Source organism: Rhea americana, unplaced genomic scaffold (assembly GCF_003343005.1).
Source record: "Rhea americana isolate MKP2758 unplaced genomic scaffold, rheAme1 scaffold_70, whole genome shotgun sequence".
NCBI classification, from domain to species: domain Eukaryota; kingdom Metazoa; phylum Chordata; class Aves; order Rheiformes; family Rheidae; genus Rhea; species Rhea americana.
This window is the reverse complement of record NW_028186868.1, coordinates 2,039,753-2,064,724: the sequence shown is the minus strand read 5'-3', so window position 1 is coordinate 2,064,724 and position 24,972 is coordinate 2,039,753. Positions and strand designations below refer to the sequence as shown.

The following is a 24,972-nucleotide window of genomic DNA, read 5'->3' as shown; positions in this document are numbered from 1 at the left end:
AGCCTCTGCTGGGTCTTATAGCCTTGAAATGGTCCCAGAGATAGATAAGCTTCTCTCCGTGGACATCTTAGGCTGGTTATTTGCTATACAGGCAGGCACATGGTGGAATGAGGGCTGTGAACTGGGCTAAGCTGTGGGAGGAGGAGTCTACATACAGATGCAGTTAAGGGCTTGTTAGCGTACAGTTCCCACCCAAAGCCTGTGGCAAAGTAGGAGTCAGGCTGTGTTGGCTTAGAGGTTTTGTGACTCTTGTCCTGGGGCCTGGAGCAGAGAAGTGGGGGGSCTAAAACTCAGGACAGGTTAAAGAACAGCTCTAATGTAGGACTTTGATGGGAAGTGGGGGTGGGGGGAAGCTTTGAGTGCTTCTGGGCTAGAAAAGGAGCTTGCTGCAGCAGCACCATTTCATGTTGGACTGATACTGCAGTCAGCAAAATATGATATTGGATCCTCTTGGTAAACAAAGCCCCGAACCTTAACAATGCAAAATAACCATCTGTGCCTCAAATCTAGCTAACTGCGTGCCAAAGAGCCATTTTCAAGGCTGAAATGCCTGAACTTTCCCCTCTGAGAGCAAGGTAAAAGAATGAGGGATAAACTGTGGAAAATTGCTTGCATGGGGGGAAGCAGAGCTGTTATTCAATATCATGCAACATCTTCCTATTTGCGGAGTTGCCTACTCTTCAGACAGATAGGCTTTTGGCTCTGATGGAATGGCTGTGGGAAGGGATAATACAGGGGTCTGGAGAACAACAGGAGAAGAACATGTTCACTATACAACCAGCAGTACAGATGCTACAGTGTTTTATCATCAATATTTTGCTGAACTCTCCATAAACTAAATTTTTTGACCTACTTATCCAAAGCCATGGGTAATTATCTTCACATCCAATATAAATTAGCAAGATGTGGGTGTCACTGATATTCGGACAGTGTAGTCTGTATCATTTCTGGCATTTGGTGATGTGTAAAGTAATTGTAACTATATGCAGAGAACGATTAAAGTAGGAGAAAAGGGAAAAAAACATGGTTAGAACAGAAGGGTGGAGCAGCCAACATCAAAAAGTGCTGATTCATCTTCCCCYTATTTTACATTTTAAACTTAGGCTATTTTCCTCCCTCAGTAAACAACTCTAGGGTCAACTGAAGCTCCTGTAGGTATATGGTTTCACAGTCCCAAGACAGTAACCAAAAAAAATCACATTTTTTCAGCCTACTTAGAATTTTTAGGGTCCTGATGACTGTGGTACAAATCAGAAAACTCAACTAAATCCTGTGGAGATTTGCATCAGGGTAAGAGTTACAAGTTAAAAGGTAAGCAGGGCCTTTATTTTTAATTAATTCTTATTTAATTCAATATCTAGAATCAGTTGGAAGAAAATCTCTCTTTGTTTAACATTAAACAGCTGCTGTTCCATTAATGCCTGAGTAAGCTACTAATCTGGGTTTCCCAAAGAAGACCTCCAGCAAGAAAAATCTGAAAGAAATATCAGATCTTTAAAATTGTATGGCTTTTTTTTTTTTAAGAATGAGGGGGAAGGGAAAGAGTAGGAGAGATGAGGAACACTTTCCATGTGCACAGTGTTAAGGGGTTTTGCACAGTCACAAGCTAAATTAGAATTCCTGGTGGAGGGCTTCCACTTTTCACAGCCAACTGTAGCAGCAAGCTGCATGGATGCATGAAACTGCCAAACAGCATGAAGAGGGTAAGCCCAGCATGGAAATCTTGGGCACAGAGCTAGACCTGCCAGTGTCAGAAGATACTGTCAGATTTGCAGCTCTGCAAATGCCCACCCATAAGAAATGGACCTGAAGCATCATCCTAGCTTGAGCTCCCCTGGGTGCTAGTGGTCGTGAAACCTGAAGCAGAATCTTTGATTGCAAGGGTCCTGTTCAAGGTGTAAATCCTACTGCCTGTCAAGAGGAAAGAGAAGTGTCCAAGACCTGAACCTGACAGTATTAGTCAAGTTACACTACTCCATCTTGGCTGACAGTGGGCTAAAACAACCAGCACTTAGTCCAGTGCAAATGTTATCCTCATTAAGCGCATGCCAAGTGATTTGCTAGTTCAGCTAATCTGAATTGGCTGTGGGTATCTGAATGCAAAATAAGCACTTTCCCTTCTTTAATTATAGTCCTTCTGTTTCATGATTTAGGTTGCTCCTGTCATTGTTTGCAAGAGAGGATGGCGGCATTGCATAACAGTGTGTAACACGATACAGCTGCAGACAGGGCTGCTCAACCAGTGCAAGCCCAAATAGAAAACAGCTTCTTCTGTTAACCAACAGCTGAACAACAGCAGGGATATCTCACCCATCCCTTTTGCACTGGTAGGGGCAGGGGCAGACCTGTCAGCTGCTCCTTTGCCCTCTTTGCATCCTCCTTATTATAGCGACCAGGATCTAAGCAAGACTGGACAAAGTCCTCTCCAGTGGGTCCTGACTAAGGCAGGAAGGCAAATTGGTTCTGTTTGGAGTGTAAAACCTTGTAGGTCTCCCTCAGGCAAAAATCCAACCTATGTCAGCAGGACTGACTTTTTTTTTTTTTTTTTTTTTTTTTTTTGGAATAAGCCCTGTACGATCCAGTCCAGCAACTCTTCAGCCATCACGTTCAGGAGGATTGGGATTAGTCTGTACTTGACTGGATTCTCACTCATCTGAGGTAAATTCTGTGGAATGAAGGGGCAGAGTTGTACCAAACAAGTGCAAGTGCCAGCTTTACATGTTTCTGGGGCCTACATGAGATTCTGAGAACAGAACCCAGGACAAAATTTCCTTCTTGCGTACTTCAACGTAGTACCTCTGAAGTCACTGCTACCAGATAAGCTGTGTAGCATAGCACAACCTTATGTGGACACTTGGACTGAGTGACTTATTTTTAGCTTAAATCTCTACCTTAAGAGGTGCCTGTTCTAATAACCCAGTACAGCCCTTGATTATACCAGTGAAACTTCCCCAATCCAAGGTGTTAGGCTTAGCTGAAATAATATTAAACTAAGTCATCTTAAAATCATACCACTGCTTTAAAGTGCTGCAGACCTGTGTGGGTAATCAGATTCATTTGTCTGCCACATTGCATCCTGGCGTTTTACAAGAAAAAGCTGCACAGATGTAACCATTTTTAAATCAGTGCAACTTCTGGAGTAAAAATTATAGTGCAACTTTTTGGTTTTGCTGTTCTCCCAAAATAGAAATTTTAAGTATGTTGACCTGTATTCTGGAATATGAAGTACAGAATTTGTCAAATGAAATGAACAGCTGCACATGCTCTTTGCTCTGCAGACAGAGACTGGGGAATTTAGAAGCTGATGAGTGCTACTAGATATAGCAAGACCACCTGAAAACCCAGTGGGTGCCAGTTCACRGTTACAGACATCTGACCTAGAAATGCTTCTCACATGTGGTTCCCCATTCAATGTGTTGCACTGACCTATAATGGCACAACTTAGAAAACGCAGCCCTTTTAACAGAGCAGTTTTTTCATCTGGTGCATGCCCAAACCTGATTCAAGCATATCCCATAGCGCCTTGGCTACCAAATGCAGGTTGCTGTTAAACCAACTGCTGCCTACACTAGTCAGGAACATTGCTTACTAAGTATGTTCTGACTTCTGCTTGTCTTACAGCTGGTGATTATCTGATCTTAAAAAGCTACCCAGCATTCCCAGGTGAAGGCTATGCACATGGCTCCACGTCAGAATTGCAGCTTTCTGCACATTGAGCTGTTGCACATCATTCTCAGTCCAGACAGCAAGATGGGAGGTGCTGTGCACAAAATGCCATCCAAAATACTATCAGCAAAATGTATGATTTCTACACTTATTCAATTTACTTGGGACTTTCCTAGCATTTTTACCCCAAGTGTTTGCACTAGTGAAAATACATATGTTCAGATTCTAGATTTCTGTTTCTGGCCTAGGCATCCTAATAGTTCTTCAGCCTGGCTGCAAAACTATATAAACAAGGATGAAATCTTGGCCCCATGCAAATCATGGCAAAACTCCCACTGATTTGAATGAGACCAAGCATTCATCCCGCACCTTCCAAAATGTACAAACTCAGATTTAAAACGCATTTTATAAATACAGCTCTAAATTGTTCTTTCCAGGGCTGGATACTCAAAAACGAAACATCAAAGAGCACAGCATTGCTGTTTTCTTTAGACTGTCTCCAAGGTTGGCTAACTGGGATGAAACAGTAACAGTCCTGATCCTGCATTCTCATTGAGATGGTTATCAAAATTAGCAAAATTAGTTAAGTCAAATAGTGATAAAGCTATGAATGAAGTTAGGCTCCAGCCCCTGGAATTTTCCTCCAATAGCTCTCGGAGTACTTGTTTGTCTGCTTAACTGCAGTTCATCTTTCATTTTCCCCTGTCACTTATGACCTCCATTCCTCAGTAGGATGCTAGATTCCTTGGCAGAGAGATGCTGGCTGTGTCAGTACCATTCTTCATACTCCACTGATCATTAACTCATCTGCAAAATTCCTTCCAGATATTTTACTTCTTCCCTTATGCCTCAGCAGTAGAAGCAGTGTATCTCCAGGGAGCCTTCAAGATTTTTTTTTTTTTTTTTTTTGTGTGTGTGTGTGTGTGGAGAAAACCAAAGAGACTTAACAACATGTGACGAGTACTGGGCTTTCTAGAGAACCCATTCTGTTTGAGAAAATTCTCCTGAGGGAGCAACACACTGTATCTTACCCATAGATAAGCAGCAGCAAGCCATTCAACAGTAAACTACATGGTCTCCACTTGGGAAGAAACGTAATCCCTCTAAGTCAACAAGTCAGGCAGGGCACTGATAGCTTTCTCAGAACAGAACAGACATTATTACATGTCTAGTAGTAAACTAGCAGAAGTTCACCTTATGTGTGTCCATTACCACACTAAAGTGTTTTACAAATAGAGTTGTCTGAATTCCCTTTAAGTGTTTAGCAAGTCCAGTGTCTCTCAGACTGTGGTCTGCAGGTCTCCTGTGGTCTGCAGAAAGCTGATGAGGTTCAAGAGATGCATTGTTCTTTTCTTTTGTCTGTCCCCTAAACTGCATCTAATGCAGTTAGAAAAGGCAAGTGCTTTCCTAACAGGATTTCAGCAAGATGCGACGCAGCAGAAGGAAGAAGCAAAAGATGACATATGCGCTATGTGAACAGAAAGAGGCACATCATATCACGAAGAGTATGAATGGATTCCTCCAGACTCCCTCTACAGAGATTTGTCTCGTGCTATGAAATTGCTGGGAAAAACTCTGAGCTAGGTGGATTTTTTTCATTGAACTAACAAATACTGTGTTGTCACAATGCTTRCAGATACGGGCAGCCATTAGAGGGCAGTAGGTATCTAACACATGCATTAAAAGGGCCCTTTCTTGATACAGGATGTCCGGACAAGCAAAACTCACAGGGCAAGGCAAAAGAAGAGGTATTAAAAAAACAAAAAAAATCTCTCATTAAAGAAGCAACTGTTAGCCAAGCACCTACCCACAGGCAATACAGCCACATACAATCCTACACCAGGAATAAAAGTGTTGTAATGTCTCATCTTGAATGAGCCATCTACCATCCTGCCCAGCTATTCTCCTGGAGATGTAAGAATTAGATCTCTGGCAAACATCCTCATTTAACAGCTCAGTGGAAGTCCCTAGTGAAATATTCATTCTGTGGTTTGCCCTCAGCCTCATGTAATGAAAATAGAGGGGGGGGAAGTCCTGTGACACATAGGTTGGGATACTTCTGACCCTGATGTTTTGTTTTGCAAGAAGCAGTAAAAGCTGACCATGCCACTTAGGTCTGATGTCCGTTGCTTTATGTGATCCCATTCTCAAAATGACACTGTGGCTGCTGAAGATGTGATGTGTTCAGCATACAGTATTAACAGATTGCCCCAAAAGTAAGCAATAGTGCTTTCCTGGAGATGAAAGGTGAGTTCAACTGCTTCTTCCTCTGCTGGCTGCAGTGCTGGTAGGAGACAAAATCCCTTGTAGAAATGCGATAGGCTGCTCTTCTCCATCCTAGTTGATCCAGGCATGCAAACCCTAAGAAGTTTCTTTGACACTATGAGCATATGACATAGAGTGGAAATAAAACAGGATTGGGAAGCCAGCAGAGACTCGGCTCTGATCACCAAGAGCAACTTATTTGTCTCACCACATTGCCAACATTTTTAGGCAGCAAGATCTGAAGTGCGAGTCAGAGRTTTGAAGCATAACATGATACGAGCGATTTCAGGCGACAGCCGCACCCAGCGAGATCTCCTCGACGGTGGGCTAAATCCAGAGGCTGATGTCGCCTTGCGCCGGGAACACAATGTGCGCCGCTCCGCTGGGACAGCTCAGCCTGGCCACCCGTGACCACATGCTGCTGCTGTTCCCGCTAGTGCGGGGCTGCCTGCAAGCCCTGTGGAGCCACCCGCATGCCCCGACCCCTGCAACCCCCCAATCCAAAATCGTCACGGGGAAACCTCGCGCTGACGCTATGCTCCCAGYCCGCTCCGCGTCCCCCTGGCACGGCCCTGCGCCAGCGCTTTGGGAAGGGTCGGGCTGCCGTCTCCCRGCCACAGGGACCGTAAGCACGCATGGCTGCTGTGTCCACCCTCGCTCTCTGCCACTGTATGGTCTCCCTCGTAACCTGCTCAACTCCCCTCACCTGCGCGAGCAGAGGTCTGTTTTGCAAYGCCTAACGTTTACCTAGCTTCCCATCTCAGTTCATGCATGGCAAGTTTGTTATTTGCTTTTGTGTCAGCATTGTCCTTTAACTTAAATAGCTCCTCTTCCTCCTTAGCATTAACCTCCAGGATATATTTATAGAGAGCAACCATATCCCTCCCTCTGCCTTCATGGTGCTGGACTAAATAAGCCAAGCTCTTTTAGTCTACTTTTATCACATCGGCTCTCCAGCACCCTAATCCTCCCTGCAGCCTTTCTTTGCACCTGTTCCAGCGTGAATCAAACTTTTTTGAACACAAATGACCATAACCACAYGGCATTGTATAGACGGCAGGTCACATTGCTTTTTACAATAGAACGAGTATTTCCCTTTCTCAAACATGGACACTTAACATCCTGCAACAGGGATTTCACTTGCCCTTTTACCAGCCACTGCATTATAGTGGGTTCAAAATTATTTGGAATAGGAAACTGGGCCCTACAGAAAGGGCCACAAAGTGTTAGTGCAAAATACCCCCTGGCAATAGTGCTATGAAGAAGTCCCAGATGCATCATATTTGAAGCCGCCTCAAAAGCATCGTATTTAAACAACTAACACTCAAAAAAATTATCTTGGGTGATGTTGTGGACAGGACTTTGAAATATTCAGGAGCCAGAAAAATCAAAGTTCTTTTTTCTGTGACAATTGAATGCTTAAAGGCCTGACAGTGTTTAAATTTAATACAGAAAAAAAAATGTGAAAAGTCTGTATGGACAAGGAATGTCATGAAAGTCATTTACAGGGTAATTCTTAAAACAGTAGAGSTAAGCATGACGTGCGGCATAAAGAGCAAATCAGGACGACTGTCCCACATGCCTTTTGTAGTTTCTCTGAGTCACTGTATCATTCTCATATTATTGCTATGCTTTTTTCTCTTCCAGGATCCTTGTCGACACCTATCTCAAAGAATCCCGGTATTTCCATCTTTGATCCTTTCACACTCTGTGCTCAAGTGGTAAAAGAAGCCAACCTTCTCTCTGTACACCTTAGTTCCTGGACATCTGTATCCTAAATACCATAATCCAGAACAGCTCCAGGGCTTCTCTGAAGGCCGGTTTTGTGCAGTGACCTGCTACAGATCCCAGCCACAGCCCAGATACACCACAGCAGAGCTGCTATCACATCTGACCAGGCAATGCCTTTCCTTTCGGAGGCCCCTGAACACCAGATGTCTGCACTGATAAAAGAGGATGACCACTCCACACATCTCCAGCTGCCTTCTTAGAACATCCACTAGGATGTCCAAAGGGCAGGAGAAGGAACCCAACTTAGGGCCCTACATGACAGCAGACCTGGGGGAAAAGTACCTCCAACCAGCATCTTTGTGTCTTCCCTGCCCTAGGAAACACTAGTGATTTAGTGCCACCAAAAAAAAGCTTAAGGGTGATAATGCAAAATTATAAATCTTCAAGCACCTCAGTTGCATCAACCTAAGCTTTTTCTTCTCCCACTTGTTTTCTGTACTAGATGAATCTTGCTTGTTTACAAAAGGTGACCCCAAGGAGTGTACACTGACCTCCCGAAAGGATGCAGAGTGCCCTTCATCCTGCCACGCAGCGGTCCTTGCCTAGCCYGCTCTGCTAGTGGTCACTAGGGGCCACTCTCCGAGCTGCTAAAGGAGCAGCCAGCAGCTGTGTCTTGTCACTGTCCTCCCCTCTCATCCCTTCTTGCTGCCCTGTTCAGTGGAGCTTAGCTGGGAACTACAGGGGAGAGCTGGGTGGGAGGCACAAATAACTGGCAGAACTGGTACTGACTGGGAATTGTTGRGGGGAGGAAGGAGAAGAGCTGAGGCTGGGAGAGAAGGAAGAAAAACATGCTGCTGCAAGTCCTGCTCCCATGAGGTCTGAAGAGAAGAAAGCTGATTGCTGACAAGGAAGATTAAGAGGCCCTCCCTTGCCTGTGCCAGCCCATCCCTGCAGAGAACTGCTGCTTCGAGACCTGCCTGGAGACCTGCGGCAGAGCAGAGAGCTGGCACTAGGGGCACAGGAGCAGAGGTGCCTCACGCTTGTCTGAACACAGATGGGGGCCCGGGATTTGTACACCCAGGTTTCAACTTCCTCCAAACTCCTGATGGAGGTAGGACCCTCTGGGTCCTCCATTATCCTGTAGCTTTCTAAACAAGGGAGGATCTATAAGGGAGAGAGGGGCAGAAAATGAGGAGGTGCAGCGGAAGGCAGAGAGCAAGTGAGGCCAAGGCAGGCCCTTGCCCCCGGAGAATCCCAGCAGACAATTCTGAGACACTCTCCTTAATATAGCACCATCTGCCCAGCTATTTTCTCCTCTGGCTCGCATACAGTGATCTCCACATTACAATCAGCATGGCTGGCATACTTTGAGCGAGCTGCAGCCTAGCGAGGTCAGGCAGGGAGCAATCGCAGCATATGCACAGCAGCAAGGACTTCAGCCCCAGCTCACAAACGCGGTGAGTTCTCCAGGTCCCTGAGCAGCTTCTGCTGAAGCCTRTGCTGCTCCATCTTGCCTGCCTAGACCCATACCGACAGGACTAGCCAGTATGTGCTGACTCGCACCAATTTGAAAGCAGTCTGGTCCCCGGGGAGTGTACAGCCACGCAGCAGGGGCTGGTACATTGGATAAAGAAAGACGATCTACCACAGCAGAACAGGTACACTTGGGCACTGAATGGAGAAACAGCTTGTCAGCTTTCAGGGTTTTGCCACAGGTCACATCATTCTGTATTTTCTCTTTACACCTCAGAGCCAGAAGCCTCATTCTTTTGCACAAATATCATCTTGCAAAGAAGCAAGGAAAAAGAATGCCACATCCACATTTTTGGTTTAGTGTTTATTTATTTTGTTGAGCCTGACAGTTTTGACACTATATTGATTTGTCTCTGATTGAGGATGGCGGCAGAAGGAATACTAAAACACAACACATGTCTGTTCTCAAAGGGTGTGCTTGCCTACATCTTTTTTTGTATTTTTGTTTGTTTTATCTACACACACTTTGTGCTCTCTGATGCAGGTCCCAGTCCTGTCTCTGTGTTTACTCTGCATCTCACAAAGCTTGAGCTGCAATGCAAATTATAATTACAACCATTTATACGGCTGAGCAAAAGCCTTATTTTTCTTTTTCCTAAAATGGGTGTGACACAGGGATAGACTGGGCAAAGTTTGCCAAATGTTTTGTACCATGTGATGATTGCTCCATCTTTTAAGCTAGCTAGGGCTCCCAAGAAGAGAGTGAATTTACCAGGGTGGTTCCAGTGAGGACCAGGGACTTGCCTGATACAGCAGAGGTCTGTACTTTCCCTGAAAAGACAGCGTGATGTCCATCTACATACACTGAAACCAAATCCGATGATAAATTTCCTCTCATATGAAGTAATCCTATAGCACAAATCAAGATTAATTGACATCCCCATGTCTACCACAGCTGCACAAATGGTCAGTACAGCACAAGTGGGGCCTGTTTGCTAATCATGAAGTAGCTAAGAGCAGACCTTGGATTACTGTGGTCTATAGTAATATATCACTTTCCATAAAAAGAAAAGAACATTGTGCTCTCTTTCCCAACACTGTTTCACCCCAGCTCATCAGTTGCCCAGAAACACTCTCCTCTCCCAACACTTGCATTGCAGAAGGAGTGTTTTTTAATCCTGAAGAAGTTTTGCTGTGCTGAACTAAAGGAAAAGCAACAGGGACAAATGGGTGGGGGCGAGGGGAAGATTTTTTTTTAACAGCAGTAAGAAACGACAGGGCTAGGGGAGTTTCCASGCTCATAAAAGTCTAAAGGCCATTCTTTCCTTGCTAATGGCTTCAAAGTACTGTGCTGTAATAGTGGCAGGGAGACTATCTCACATAAGTGAGCATACAATTCTCAGAAGAATTTCATCTCTCACTCTCCCCTGTTGAGCTGAGTTACTGCTCCATTTCGGTTATAGTAGCCTTTTAAGGCACATATATTACGTACTCATATTGTGAAACCAGTCATTTCGCAAACTGGCTAAAGTTTTCAGTCATTTTGCAAAATGACAGAAGATAATAGGTAGGGAAATGAAATCCTTACCCTCTGGCTATTACTAACTCACTAACTCAGAGAAAGATATAAAACTATTCTTATGTTCATTTTTACAATCATGCAATCTTTTGTAATTACTTCTAAAGCCAGTCAGTAACACCCATCACTTGACACAGCTAACTGGTATTTTCACCACTGAGTCTATTGTAACACCAGCCMTTACATTTCAGTCTTGCCCTTAACATCTGCCTCTAGCCCACTGCAACTCCATTATCTAAGCCAATCTCCACTAAATGAGTATTGAAAACCATCTGAATCGACCATAAAAGTTTCTTTCTATAAATAGCCTCCCCCTAGAAAAAACAAAGAACCATTCACCCAAAACAAAAAAACAAACAAACAAAAAACAGCGAAAGACTGCAATTTCACTGGCCCAAGAACAAGGCACTACATTAGGCAGACATATGCAAGCTCCCAAATATAGGATGGAGAAGCACCTGATTAGGTAGAAGTTCTGCAGTGAAGGAGCAAGGTCATACGCTGAATTTCAGTCAACAATGCAACTTCGTTATGAAAAAAGGCAGACAACAAGCTAGCTGTATAAACAGGAGAAAAGCCCTCAGGACAGGTGAAGTAATCCTTCCACCTTACCTGGTACTGACCGGGCCTCAGCCAGACTACCGTCTGGTTTTAAACAYGGCACCTCAACAACAAACCAACTGAAAAGAGCCCAGAAGAGAGGAATAGGACAGATCAGAAGTCTAGAAAACATCATCGTGATGAAGGGCTGGAAGAATTGCATCCATTTGATAGTATTCCAATCAATACAAAGTTGCAGAAAGCACAGTTTCCCTCAGAAAAGTCTGCTTCTGATAACCAGAGCGCACCAAGATGCCCACACRGCCAGGGTTTACAAAACAGGCAGTCTGTGAATGTCTCAAACTTTCAGGGACTTTGAGGGGTGAGTGAGAAGTCAAGCAGTGAGATAAAATGTCTGCAATTCCTGTCACAAAATGTTTAAACTTCTAGTCTCTTCACAAGTAGAACATTCTGCAAAGTTAATGAAAGCTGTAGTCATTCCATGAAACTATTGATTTTATAGGATCACTAAACACTTAATAAAATACTTTTTAAAATTATTGTAACCAATTGGGTCACTCTGTTGTAACACCTGAGCAGCTTCCAATGGCAGGACCTAGCTGAGACTGAGGGAGGCAGCATGCTTTTTTTTTTTTTTTTTTTTTTTTTTTCCAAAAGAAGACAGCAAAAGCTCCTTTGCAGGGTTTGACCACAGAAACCACAGAAGTCTCTGGCTGAACCCACATCCAGAACCGAGTCCTCAGAGCTCAAGCCCCCTCTCCTGTCCTCTGGAGCCTACGCACACTCCCCACCTTTCACACTGGTCTTGTTCTCATTCTCCAGTTCATAAAAGTAGCAGTGTAGCTACTCAGTGTAGCTACTGTAGCTAAGAACAGGAATAAATCTAGTCAACTTTGGCCTTGCACGGAATTTGGATTCAGAATTAAGGTTGGTGGCTCAAGCTGCCTCCCACTGCAGCCCCAGCAACACAGACGTGCCCTGATACAATCCATGTCAGATTAGGGAATGCCTTTCCTTAAGTCTTCACCTGCTGTGTAGGCACAAACCAGCTATGAAAATACCAAGAAATAACGGGATGCCTTTCCTGGTATCACAGTTCTTGTTGTGCAGGCAGAAAAGGTCTTTCTAGGCCTAGCTGCCCTCTGTTTCAATCCTTGTTTGGCTCGAGGCATGTGTATACACAACTTTCATTTCCTCTCCTCTTTCCCTACACTCGTGCTTTCTCACACACACACATTATTCTGGAACAGAGCTGCCTGGCACTCCTCAGAGTTATTTTCTGACTGTAGCACGCATATCTCTGATATGAAAAAAGAAGTGCCTGGAGTCAGACTTTTCCCGGCAGCTCTCCTCCGGTGCCAGCCAGTCCCTCTGTCCAGGGCCGCCTCTACACCGCTGCTGCCCTTGGGGCGTGGGTTGAACGCACCCAAGCTAGGCTGACAGTACCATCCTCAGGCACCATTACTGGTGCAGCTGTGCAGCTAGAGCAGCACAGCTCAGCACGAGCTGCAGCACCCAGCCTGCAGCGTTAGATGAACACTSCAGCGGTGAGTCCTTATTCCGAACTCTGCGCTGCCCTCGCTGCGCTGGCAGGCGCATCCAGGCCGGGGAGTGTAAAGTTAACTCTGCTCAGTCGGCACAGGCTGCAGGGCAGATTGATTGCAGTGTAGACACATCCCRAGTTTCTAAGCTTGCCGGTCAGCCTCAGGACTCTCCACTGATATATCCCCAGGGAAATCTGGAAAAATAACTGATTCCATAAAAGTAGCCTATCAGCTTTAACGTTCAAAATGCTTTCTCCTCCGGCTTATGCTGATAAACACACGCACTTCCCCCCCGCAGCTATCACACGGTCTCACCCCATCAGGGCCYGTGGCTGCTGAGGCGGAGGTGCAGATTTACGGCGCTGGGTTTTGCAGAGTATAATGCTGAGCCTCAGGGATCAAGGGTTATGACATTTTTATGGCCTCTCTCCCCCCTCGTATGAATATGAAGCAACCGTAAGGAAAAACATCTGGTTTCACTTTTCTTTTCTCCACCACTGTTCCCATCTGACAAAACCTTACAAACTTGCCAGTGTGCTAGCGAACTGCATGTGCCAGCAGCCTGCGAGGAGCCAATGCATTTTTGGTGTCATCACAGTGAGAGTACGCTACCCTGGAAGGAGCGGCTCCATCGCTGCTAGAAGGCAAGAATACCCAGGCTTTATCCCGCTAACAGCTGCACTGGCAACCTCCCGCCATCTCTAGAGCGGGCCGAAGGRTTTCTGAAAAGCTGCCCTCCATCTTGATCTCATTACAGGCCGCATCTCCAGAGGAAAACRTGGGCCACTGCGGAGATCGCCGTGAGGGGAAGCAACCCTTGCTAAACACAGCAAAAGCAAACTGCAAGGAGGAGAAGTTCCTGCCTTCCCACTCCCCTCAGGTTTCATTTGACCTGGCCGCTCCTCAGAGGGATTCTGTGCTGCCATAAAAGGGGCTTGCTTGCTTTCTGGAAGCTAGAGTGATAAGTTAGGTTTGGGCTGTAGATTCCCCTTGGTGCTGGGAGCTAATCTGGACTAGAAAAGAGAAGTGTGCCCAAAAATCCAGGCACAGCTCCCTGACTTCAGGGCTGGTCTGCATCATGCCTGGTTCTAGACCTGATGAACACTACCAGGCAGGAAAAGACACTTAAAGGACTACAAAGTCCAAGGCTGATCTGGCAAAAGTGGCCAAGTTCTTACCTTCCACTGCCAGAAGCCAAGTAGTACTGATACAACATAATCAGTTCCTTTGGGATATCTTTTTTGTCAGAGGAAAAACAAAATCAAAATGTTTCAAGGAATCTGAAAGTATTTCTCCCTAATCTAAAGGAGAGGATGTTATATATGTGACAAGCAAACGGCAGAGTAGCAGCTCTGGAAACCTCCAGAAATAATCTCAGATCTTGCTTGCCCATCTCAGAGTTCAAAATTCCAAAGAAACCAGGTGGACCACACAGATACCTCTAATAGAAGATGAACAACTTAAAAGAAGCACAATGTGCTGACCACCAGGGATATGCTGTTGAATATCATCAACAGCTATGGAAGCCACTGAGATRTGAGGGTGCTTAGCAGGGCAGAGATGCCAGGACTACCTGACAATAAAGACTGTATGTTAAGCATCAGAAACAAATCTTGACAGTGGGACACCCAAATAATGAAGCTGGCCTCCAAGAAAGGTCTCTGAGGGACTAAAACCAAAAGTGTTCAAGGAAAAGGATTTTGAACATCAGGACATGTGCAAAGGAAAATTCTGTTCTGTGCTGTGGGCTGCAAAAGAAGACCCAGGGTATTGTTTTCCAGTTTCTTTCTCTCTTTTTGACTACCCTTCTTGACTGTGCCAATAAAAAAACACCACTCCCTCCTCTTATTCTTTTTCTTTGTTTACTTAACTTTTTTCCTCATAGCAACTGCATAAAGCTGAATCCATCTGATATTTCCAAGTAACCAAGACCATTATTCACTGAAGGCACTGGCCTGGATCCTAATTGCTGCTGGTCTCAAACTCAAAGCAAGAGTAGCAAACAGCTGTAAATATCTCAGTACAGTACTCCACTCATGTCATGCTGACCCTAAGTCTTATAAGTCCCCTGGAATACAAATAAAACTTCATCAATGCTGTGCCAGAGAAAATAGGTGTGCTAGGTATACTTTGGAAGGAAAAAGAGCAGCATGAGTACCCTGGAAGGTACAGGGTAGAGATACTGTTTTATTCCTTTTTCTGAGGCACAAGAAGAGGAGGCAGGTGAAAGGAGTCAACAGCCGCTGGTATCTACAGGCCACGTGATGGTGAAGAGACCTTACGGAAGAGTTACACTAGGACAATAAGGACTTTCCAGATCATGTCCCTGTGCTGTGAGTGTGTTTATCAAGAAGCCTGGAACATCCTTCTTTTCACATCATCTTCCATACGTTTGTTCCAGCCATGCTGCTATTCTGGCACGTGCTTTGGTACGTGCTTTGTTCACCCTATTTCCCCCTCTTCACACAAAGAGCCTGTGTTTCATACAAACCTTTGTTTAAGGCTAAAGAGCATCATAATTATCAGGTAACAACCCTGCATTGTGCAGGTGACTAGGTCGGTGTAAAACCCCTAAGGAGGAGGACGAYTTGTAGGCTCTCTGTGCTTCGCTGCTCCCATTGCCAGTGTCACAGGGAGGCAAAAAAAGGACAAGACAGCAAAGCACATGGCGAAGCAGGAAGCATGCTGCTGTTGTTTGTAATCTACTGCACTGCTACAACCAGAGGAACTCAAAGAAAGAAATCACAGCAGAAGAACCTGACTACTTCACAATCCCCTCAGAAAGATAATCACTAAAATACCATTTTTCTTTCTTTTCAAAGTATAGTCCGCATCAGACATGAGGAAATAGAGTTTCTTACCAGATCCCTCGAGGGTTAGGCCCTTATAACACTCCCTCATCTTTTATTGCCCTTATTCTTCAAATCCTGCCCATCCCCTGGGTGTTTTTCACATTGCCCTTCTGCTCTCCTGCTCATCTATCACACGGTATCTCCCTTTCCTGCTGGCTTCCTCCTCTTCTCTGATCTGCTCTCACATTCCAGTGTCCCTCGCTCACCCCCAAACCACTTTAGGATATCGGCTTTCCTCTGATGCCTTCGGTCCCCTCATCCCACGTGGCTGGCTGGGCCCGGCCAGTGGTTCCCATCCTGGCAGCTGATCTGCCCCAACCTGCYGCTTCTCGCAGCTGGCTCAATTCAGCAGCGCAGAGGAGTAAGAGGTAACCACAGCGCAACCTCTGGCAAGGGATTTCAGCCCAACTGGGGGAGGCAAAGAAGGCACAGTACAAAAGTCCACTGCTGCATACCAGGAGATGGATATCAGTACAGCTGGTACTGTGTGTTCAGCTCACAGCCAAAGTCCTTTCCCTCAAGGTTGTGCTGACAGACTACGAAAACAATGACTGAAAGCACAGCACGAAAGTGAGCGATGGGGAACTTTCCCCAGAAGACAGTCTGCAAAGAGGAAGGTGCAAGGTATTTTGTTCATAAGTCAAGCCCTTGGCAGGGGCAAAGAGGGAGAATTAAAGGTGTTGATCCAACATACATGTTATGCTTCTCGAGATGCCTATGTGTTTCTCCTGTTCTTCCCATATAAGCTCTCCCTTTCGGAGTCGTTCTTAGTGTGTGACRTTACAGAAAGACACCACAGACCTCCTCATCAGCTCCAAGCCAGGACATATAAAAAAAATRTATACTGCATATTAAGACATGTTGCAAGGAGATTTTTAACAGGAACAAATATTTACCATCATTCTGGACAGCTGCTATGCCACATTATATTCTTCTTGGCACAGCAGAGAGGACAAATATTCTTAGAAAAATAGATTTCTGCCATTACAAATGGCTGAYGAACACTTCAGGCCACTCAGCCCTGGTCCTCATTTTTTTCTTAGCAAGCTGGAGACCCTACTTTGGGTAGGACTGTGCACAGACGTGGCTTCTCAGGTGTCCCGGCAGGACCAAAGAGCTATGGAGTTGTATAAACAACAGTTATCAGAAGGCTATGGACATCCAGGACAGTGAGACGTGCATTAAGGACTGTAGACACATTCCCCTGTGTTAGCTAGCTGCCTCTTAAGGTCTCCCAAGGTTTCTGCTGCCATTTTATTTAATCTCTTGTTCAAGTGCCACGTCTACCAGGCAAACGAATTCCCTGTGTGCTCGTAAGCCAAGTTTTCCTCCAGCACGTCAAAACTGCTGCCCTATGCTGCAGCATTTTTTTCCRAGTGAACTATTCCCCCCCACCCCAGACCGCCCCCCTCCGCGGGTCCTACTGATGGCAGTGCGAGGTTGTGTAACTATGCGCTCGCTGCTTGATAAGAGCAAGAACCAGGATTTCCTGGTATGCCAGAGATGGGCTGTGCCACTCCTGCCCGTGTGGAAGGGGTGGGACAGGAGGCGAAGCAGCCACCGGGTGTTACAGCTCTGGGTCCTGTCTCTGCACCTTGACATCCTGCCAGGCTATAATAAGAGAGACCTGCAGGGAGCAACATATGTCAAAGTTGGTAATTTTCCTTCCTGCCTTCGCTCCTCTAAACCGCCTCAACTGGATAGACGCCCACCCGGTTCCTTCTTTGGACAGTCAGCGAAGCATGCACACCGCACGAGCAGCTGCCAGCTCTGCTGGAAAATGTGCAGACCCCGAGATCACCTGTGACTGCGCCGCCTTGGCGTGAGCTGTTCTGCACGTCTGCAGCCCGACAAGGGGGCTGCGGCTTCCCGAGGCGGTGGCAGCGGCCAACCGCAGCGTGGTCTCGACCCACAGCCAGGGCCGCCTCCAAAAAGACGCCCCTTGCAGCAGCAGCACGGGTGACCCCAGCTCTTGCAGAGCCTGCCTGAACCTTCCCTCCTTTCCAAGCCAAACTGTGCTAACAAGCCCGCCTCTCCTCTTCCCTCCCCCAGCAACTTCCAGCTTCCCCGGGCAGCCGCTGTGTCAGCCCACACCTGGAAAGGGCACTCTTGGATCATCTGCAGCTGGATCTGAGCCAGATGCTCGACGGGCTTGAAAGCTCCCCTGCACCAGTCTTTTCTCGCCTGCCCTTAGTGCTCCATAGGCACGCCAAGACCACAGGTGACTTCGGCTTGCCCCAACACGTGCCCCTGTGCCATGGCAATCACGCAGCTGAGATGCAGCCCTAGAAACGGGGAGCTGGGCGCAGAGAGCTGACTCGCACCGTTTTCTGTGGCGCGGCCGAATTTGGCCCCACAAGCAGAGTTGCCAAAAGCTGTGCAAAAGAGCTCAGCCTCTAGAGTTTTACAGAAGTATAGATAACTTGTAAAGCTTCCAGCCTTTTAACCGCTTCTGTGGCCGAAACTCAGATGCCACATCATTCRAGGCTGTCCCATCCCTAGCCAGGGCCAAGCTGGCTTAAGATTTCGTGTGAGAGAAACCGATAAACTCTCCTGGCCAGAGCTGCCATTTCCTCCATCTCTGAGCTCCCGGAGCTGCCAAAGCAGCTCTGCCGTGCCTGCCCTCCTTCCTCCCCCTCCTCTCCCAGCTCTCCATGCTGCTGCCTCCTCTCCAGCTACTCACAAATGCATGTGTCCCACTTTACACTTCCTAAGCCTCGACGTGAATATGGGATTTGCAGGCAGTCTGCTCATGTGACACAAATTCCAGGGAAAACAGCGGCATCRGTGTCGTTATCACATTACGAGTTTCACTGAACTGCCCACATTAAATGCAGCTGGGCTCCCAGCAGCGCCTGACGCAGGAAGGCTTTCTGAGCTGGGAGGGAGCTTGTTTGACAAGAGCAGGAAAGACCACATACCCCCCCCAACTAATTCAGCTAATTTATTTGCTGAACGCCGTATCCAGGCAGGCACGTCGTGAATGGAGAAGTGCAAACTCGCAGAGACCGAGAGGGAACTCTGAGCTGCGTGTTCCCCCGTTCCTCTCTCTGCCTCTCAGCTGTCTGCGCAAACGGTTCAGAAAAGCCTGTTTAATCAGACACGGCTCCTGCCATCTGTAAAGTGAGACACTATAGGGACGGGGTATTGTAAYGTATTGCATAATAGAAATGCCTTTGATTAAGTGTACTTTGTGCAGCACGTCCCATTGCCATCGTTTACAGGGATCAGAGCGAGGTCTTCAGGCTCCTTTTCTCTTTGGGGCGTAGTGACTCAGCGCCGGACGAGTGGGCCACGCAGACCCCCGCATCCCCCAGCCCTGACTCAGAGGCTTTTGATCGCAGGGACATGTTTGAGATGCCAGACAAGCGCTCTTCCAGAAACTTCCTGCTCTCTCTGCCCTGCCAGTATCTTTGCTAATAGACGTTTTGTACTGTCTCAGATGAGGCAGAAAGGATGGAAACTCAGGGAACTTCTGGACAGTCCGCAACTAAACCCAGATGTCAGATCAAAGGTACCAATCAATCAGCTTGGCCAGTGACGCCCCGGCACATAAAGATGTGATGACATAATTCCATCCTCTCCCATGCCAGGAAGTTTTAACAGTAAAGCAAAAACGTATATTGGCAGTTTGTGCAGATGAGTGTTTTCCATGATGCCTGACGACTCTGATCAGGTCCTCCCGACAGGGTGCACGAGAGGCATCGTTTTACAGACCTTTCAGATGATGTGCCTTGCACGTTTTGAAGCAGTAACATGCCCATCTGTTGGAGTGAGAATGCAACCTGATTTCCTGAAAATGCCATTAGTGCCCGGCACCGCTCCCTTGTCTGCCTGGCCACGTCAGAAGCCGCACGGGTCGGTACAGGGAAGCCTGGGCATCGCAGAGCCACCTGGTCACAATGCTGCTAAGCAAACCCGGTGCCCCTAAGGGATGCATGCCCTGCTCTGTTTGGGAAACATGTCCCCAGGGGTTTTACTGCTTCACCCTGGCTACCGCTGCCGAAACACCCCACCCGGCTGTAAGGAGATGAACCGGTCATGCACAAGCATCAGCGTTTGCAAAGTGACTCAGAGAGTCAGCCATACATATTAATGGAACATATTTAAAAAAAAAAAAAAAAAGAGGAAGAGCAGACATCAAAGTGAGCAACGGAGGACTCAGAAACCAATGGATTTCACACTTGGTTGGTTGTTTGAATTAATTACATGGAAGGAGCTGTGAGTGTGTTTGTACCAAACTGCTCTCCCTGCACGCATGGAAGCTCAACAGTTTGTGAGGCTGCAGGACTCAGATGTTATGGAGGATCCAGTTGCACCACATATCTCCACTTCTTGCTCAAGCTCCCCAGGTGAGTGTCTGGRTTTGGTTTCTGCGGTACTGCGCCATGTGCTCAAATTCATCACGGACAGGCAAGTTTGTGCCTGCTACCACCCTCCTGCATTTGCCTCCCCGCAGGGGAAGTGGRGAGGAAGAAGAGAAATTGTTGGGTTTGCATTTCACAACTGTCTGCATAATCCACTTTTCTGCTCACATCCCATTGCTCGGCCCCTCTCAAGCGGCAGCATGGGAAGCAAGAGCGAGTGTTTACACAGTTCATTAGCCTCTCTGCAGTCACTATAGCAACCGCGGAGGGTCAGTTTATAGTAGGAGAGGAAGTTCACTTTTGGGGAGTTCAGCTTTCCAACTCCAGCATCAAGCATGGCTGAAAAACAAAAGGCCAGACGGTGGGAGGAAACACATTTAAAGAAGTTTCCTATGCGTAAAACCACCCAAGCTTTCTAAATCACCGGGAGATGCTACATTCCTTTCGCCTCAGTCAAAGACAGGCTGTGGTTCGGGTGATGCCTGCGCTGCAGCTTTATCTCCTGTCCTTCTCTCTCAGATGCCTGAAAGCATTTCAGAGCAGGGCAGTTATAAATCAGTATAACTTAGAGCCATGCTTTCAGAAACACAGCTGTGCTGGCATCCTGAATTTTAGATCCACAGCACYGATATTCAAAACATATTCAGTGTACACTCTGAATATTCAAAGGGTGTTGGCAGACCTTAGCAATATCTCTCATAGCTGGAAGAAATAACAGGCACAATTCTTTCCAGTGTGGAGGTAAAACAACAGATACTCCTGTATTCAAACTTGAGTGCCCTGTGTAGGGACACAGTTTTTGAACTCGTTATACTGCAACTAACTTTGCACCTCTGCTGCCAGTGGTACCCTGACCAAATCTTAAATAAATGAGAAGACAGACATCTCTAGGGAAAYAAGCTCTTTGCAAACATTGGCATTTTCCTCAGACAGCTCTCTTTGACCAGTGTGGCTCCTTGCTTTACTGTATCTCGCTACAGAAAGCAATGAAATGGCATTAACATTGCCCAAGAGCTGCAAGAATATCTGTCAGCCATTGCTGTAGCAGTGGGACAATGTGAGAGTGTGGTCACCCTGGGGAATTGTGTTTCCTCAGGCAAAGAAGTAATAAACACAGTATCTTCTCAACTGCAAGGGAAACCGGATTGTGCCTTGAAGTCATTTTCTCCCCAGCAGTTCCCATCAGTGAGTCTGAAGTGACAGAATAGAGAAGGCTCTTTTGGGCTCTGGGGGCCAAGAGCTACTATAAGAGAAGGTCTACCCTAGCTGAATAAGTCAGACAGCCACTGCCTGGGAGAATAAGCCCAAAACTTGCTGAGCTTCACAGCTGAGCTGACCACCACACTGAAGGATTTCAAAGCCATACCTCACACACACGCACATGGCATTACTCGCCCCATGTGCCACCCCTTATGATGGGTATAAGGTATAAAGAGATCCTCTACTCCCACTATCCCTGTGCACAGCAGCTGTTTGAGAAGGCAGCCACCAARGATTTCTGTGCTCAGTCAAGGACACAGGGATGGAAATGGGCATTCCTATGCCTGGTCGTGGCCATGGTCTCATGGGAAACACACAGAGAATGAAGCCATGCAGATCCCAGGGCATTGTGCTGAATGTCGGGGCTGTGCATATCAAGACCCATTTCCCCCTCTAGAATGGCAAGTTATATCAGTTAAGGATCTCTCCAATAAAACTCCTTCTTCCTGCCAGTTAGATCCGTCTATCAAGCTAAGTTAGCCACCACAGAGCTCTGTGCTACCAGAACTAGGCTGTTAGCTCATCTGAGGTTAAGCTAGATAACTACATGCTGAATTTAAAAAACTCTGCTTTGCAGGCAGACTTTGTGAGAAATCACATGAGGTGTTTTCTGAAGGACCACGTTCAGTAAAGAGGTAGCAAGCCACTGCCCAGGGGAAGGAAGACGGATGAGATGAGAACATGGGGAGAAGAGGCTGTGCGGCTTTCCATGTAGGAAGACAAGGAACTGAGATAGATTATGCCAAAGAGAAAGAAGCAGAAAGACACAGCAAGGCAAAATAATGAAGAAACAGAGGGTCTAAGGAGGAGAGAGGGGCAAGGGACACCGTGAGGCTCTAGGCAGCAGCAGAAGAGGACCATACGGATGGGATGGARTGAGCCTTAGCTGAGGCCTCAGAAAGCAAAATGATAGCAAGAAAGGATGATGAAAATGAATATGGGTGCTGCAAGGGAAGAATGGCCATAAAGGCTGCGGAGGAGAGAAGCCTCTTTGACCAGTGAAGGAATTCATCTGAYCGCACAAAGATGTCACATCCCCTAGAGAAACAGAAGTATTTAAGGTGCAGTTCATCTCATCCCAATGTAGATGTCAGATACCTTGTAGTCTGCCTACTTTTCTCTGAAAAGGGGACCTATGTTGGCTATGCCAGAGGAAAGCATCTGCACTGCGCAGATATAAATATCAGTGAATGAATCCTTTATGCCTAATAATCCTCATGGGTGGCAAGCGGAAGGGCAGAGCTTTGGGATGACGGCTGTGTGTGTGTTTGAGGGTGATCTCCTGGGAGATTTTCCCCAGGCCTGGGTGTTACCCATAGAAACATGAGTAGGTCTCTGTGCTGCTTCACTCCTGAACTACTCAGCTCTGAAGACTCTCCCAAGGAAACGCCACAGGTGGGTTACACTTTTGCTGGGCAACACCCACCTTGCACATTTAACTCCGCACTATCTGAGCAGCGGATGCCTACAGGGCCAACAGCATGTCCAGGGCAGTGGGTGAGCCTGCAGGACAAACCACACGAGCTGGTGTTACCACCTGTGGGCTGCAGCGAAGACCCTCACACTGCATGTGGCAGCAGCACAGTGGAGGGGCCCACAGGAGCCTGGGGATGAGACACTGCCCCTCGCACAGCTGAGGCAAGCGGGCTTCGGCATCTCTCAAACAGGCAGTTGGTTAGGCGTTGGCTTGAGAAGACTAGAGCAATTCAAAATACTCAGATATGCAGAAAAGAATAATAAAATTCCTCTGTTTGCCCACTCTTATCACTTATGCCCTAGGGACATCACACTCTCTTAATCTCATTTTCTTACACTGCACCCTGAACTCTCTGCCCCAAGATACGCTTCATGCCACAAGCTTAGGATTCAGCAAAGAACCTAATAAGGATATGAAAAACGATAATTTTGGCAGTTAGATTCAGGAAAGATATAAGCCCTCAGGTTTCATAATGTGGCATCAGTCACTGAATGATGGTTAGGAAGAAAGTCCACCTCCAGGCAATTTAACCCTTAACTGTCTATTGTGAAGGTGCCTTTGCCTAAAAGCACTGGGTACTGAACGCTCTCTCAAACAGGCTGCTTGCCACTGGTTCATTCAAGCATGGCATTTCTGTCCTCTTCCAAAAGCATCATATAGGAATTAAAAAAAAAAAAAAGTTCCTTTTTCCCATATTGCTGTGTCTGTTTACTCTCAGATGAAGAAGAAAACCTAGACTTTTATTTCTATTTTCTGTGAGATGCCGTTGTCTAAGGGGGAGTGGAAGCCAGTTTTCCACCAGCATCTCAGCACATGCAGTCTGAGCCAGATTTCAAAAAGGGGTCAAGCATCAAGCAAGCACCTGAATGAGTAGTCAGATCTTTTGAAAAGCTGCCCACAAGCATCACGATGGGATTTGGCATACAATGAATTCTTTTGAAAGTGCAGAATCATCAGCTTGTACAGATTAGTGTAAAAGGCAGAGCCTCAAAATCAGTCGTATTTAAGAAACTAAATGTGAGACAAGAAGCGATATAGTCTAATGTCTTTGATGTGGGAGTCCAGATACCACCTTCTGATGATACTCAGGACCATTTTTTTTGCACTCTGCTTGCACAGTATCAAGGGAAATGGAGTCATTGACCATGACTAAGACTCATCTGTATTGCAGTATCACCTGCACTAGTAAATACAATAATTACTACTGGCTTATGTTTTCTTTTGACAAAATGCCCTGTGTACCGAAAGCTTTCCCAATGTGATAGAACATACATTGTCAAAGTACGCTTGTTCTCTGCATTTAGCCAAATCCTCCAGACAAGGATTTTTGTTCATTTCCTTTATCTTGCTCCAGGGGCTCTAACTGGTGTCAGGCCCTTGCTGCCACTTGAAATGATCCTAATTCCAGATACATGGATCACTTTCCGGCCCATCCTGCGTTCTGACTGAATGCACAGGCTCTTGTACGGCTGAAGCACTTTAGAATAAAGAGGATTTTTTTTAACATTTGCTTCTTTTTGCAGCATTCTTATGATTGCTTCCTTTTACATTTGGCTGGCAACCGTGGTTGTATTCGGGTTTCCAACTCTGTACAGGGAAGAGATTTAAGCAAAATAAGATGTCCCCATGGAAGCTTTTCTTAGCGTGAGAGGATGTTAGTATTCATACAATAGGGAAGGCCTTATTAAAAAGGAAAAATCATCTACATTTTTGTTCCTACTTCTTGACAGTGTCCCTTTAACAGCACTCAACAGCTGTTAAATGGGATAATCGCCTGTTATCCTCATGTCACTAATTCAAATGCTAATGGCTCTCAGTGCATTAGAGGTTATTCAGCCATCCAGCACCCCAGGTACGCTTTGCATGAGAAGGATGCTGAAGCGATTAAGCTTCCTTCTGGGATTCTAGAAACATTTAAAAGAAATGCTTCCAGATGAACTTGGAGAGGAGATGGTGTCCAAGACAGAAAGGAAAACAGGGCAGGGACGACGCCAGCAGGAAGGATTTGCACATTTGATGCTTCGAGATGTTCCAGTCATCACTCTGAGAGACCTCGCTTCCGCTTCAGCCTGGTGCAACGCCTCTGCGCCCGCGGACTTAAATCGAGACTGACTTCAATTCTGAACATATAAATGCTATTTGTATCACGCTAGTGCTCAGAGATCCCAACAAGGCTCATTGTTTCACTGTATCCCAG

The 24,972-nt window shown here is 46.4% G+C and overlaps 1 long non-coding RNA gene across 1 annotated transcript; it reads left to right on the top strand.

Annotated features, from left to right (window-relative positions):
* The first annotated feature begins 1,140 nt into the window (after positions 1-1,140).
* Positions 1,141-8,187, top strand: LOC146586225 (uncharacterized). Its single transcript, XR_014897838.1, has 5 exons — positions 1,141-1,311; positions 2,568-2,658; positions 3,622-3,799; positions 5,081-5,250; positions 7,579-8,187. It is a non-coding gene; the product is annotated as an uncharacterized LOC146586225 (long non-coding RNA).
* Positions 8,188-24,972: the final 16,785 nt, after the last annotated feature.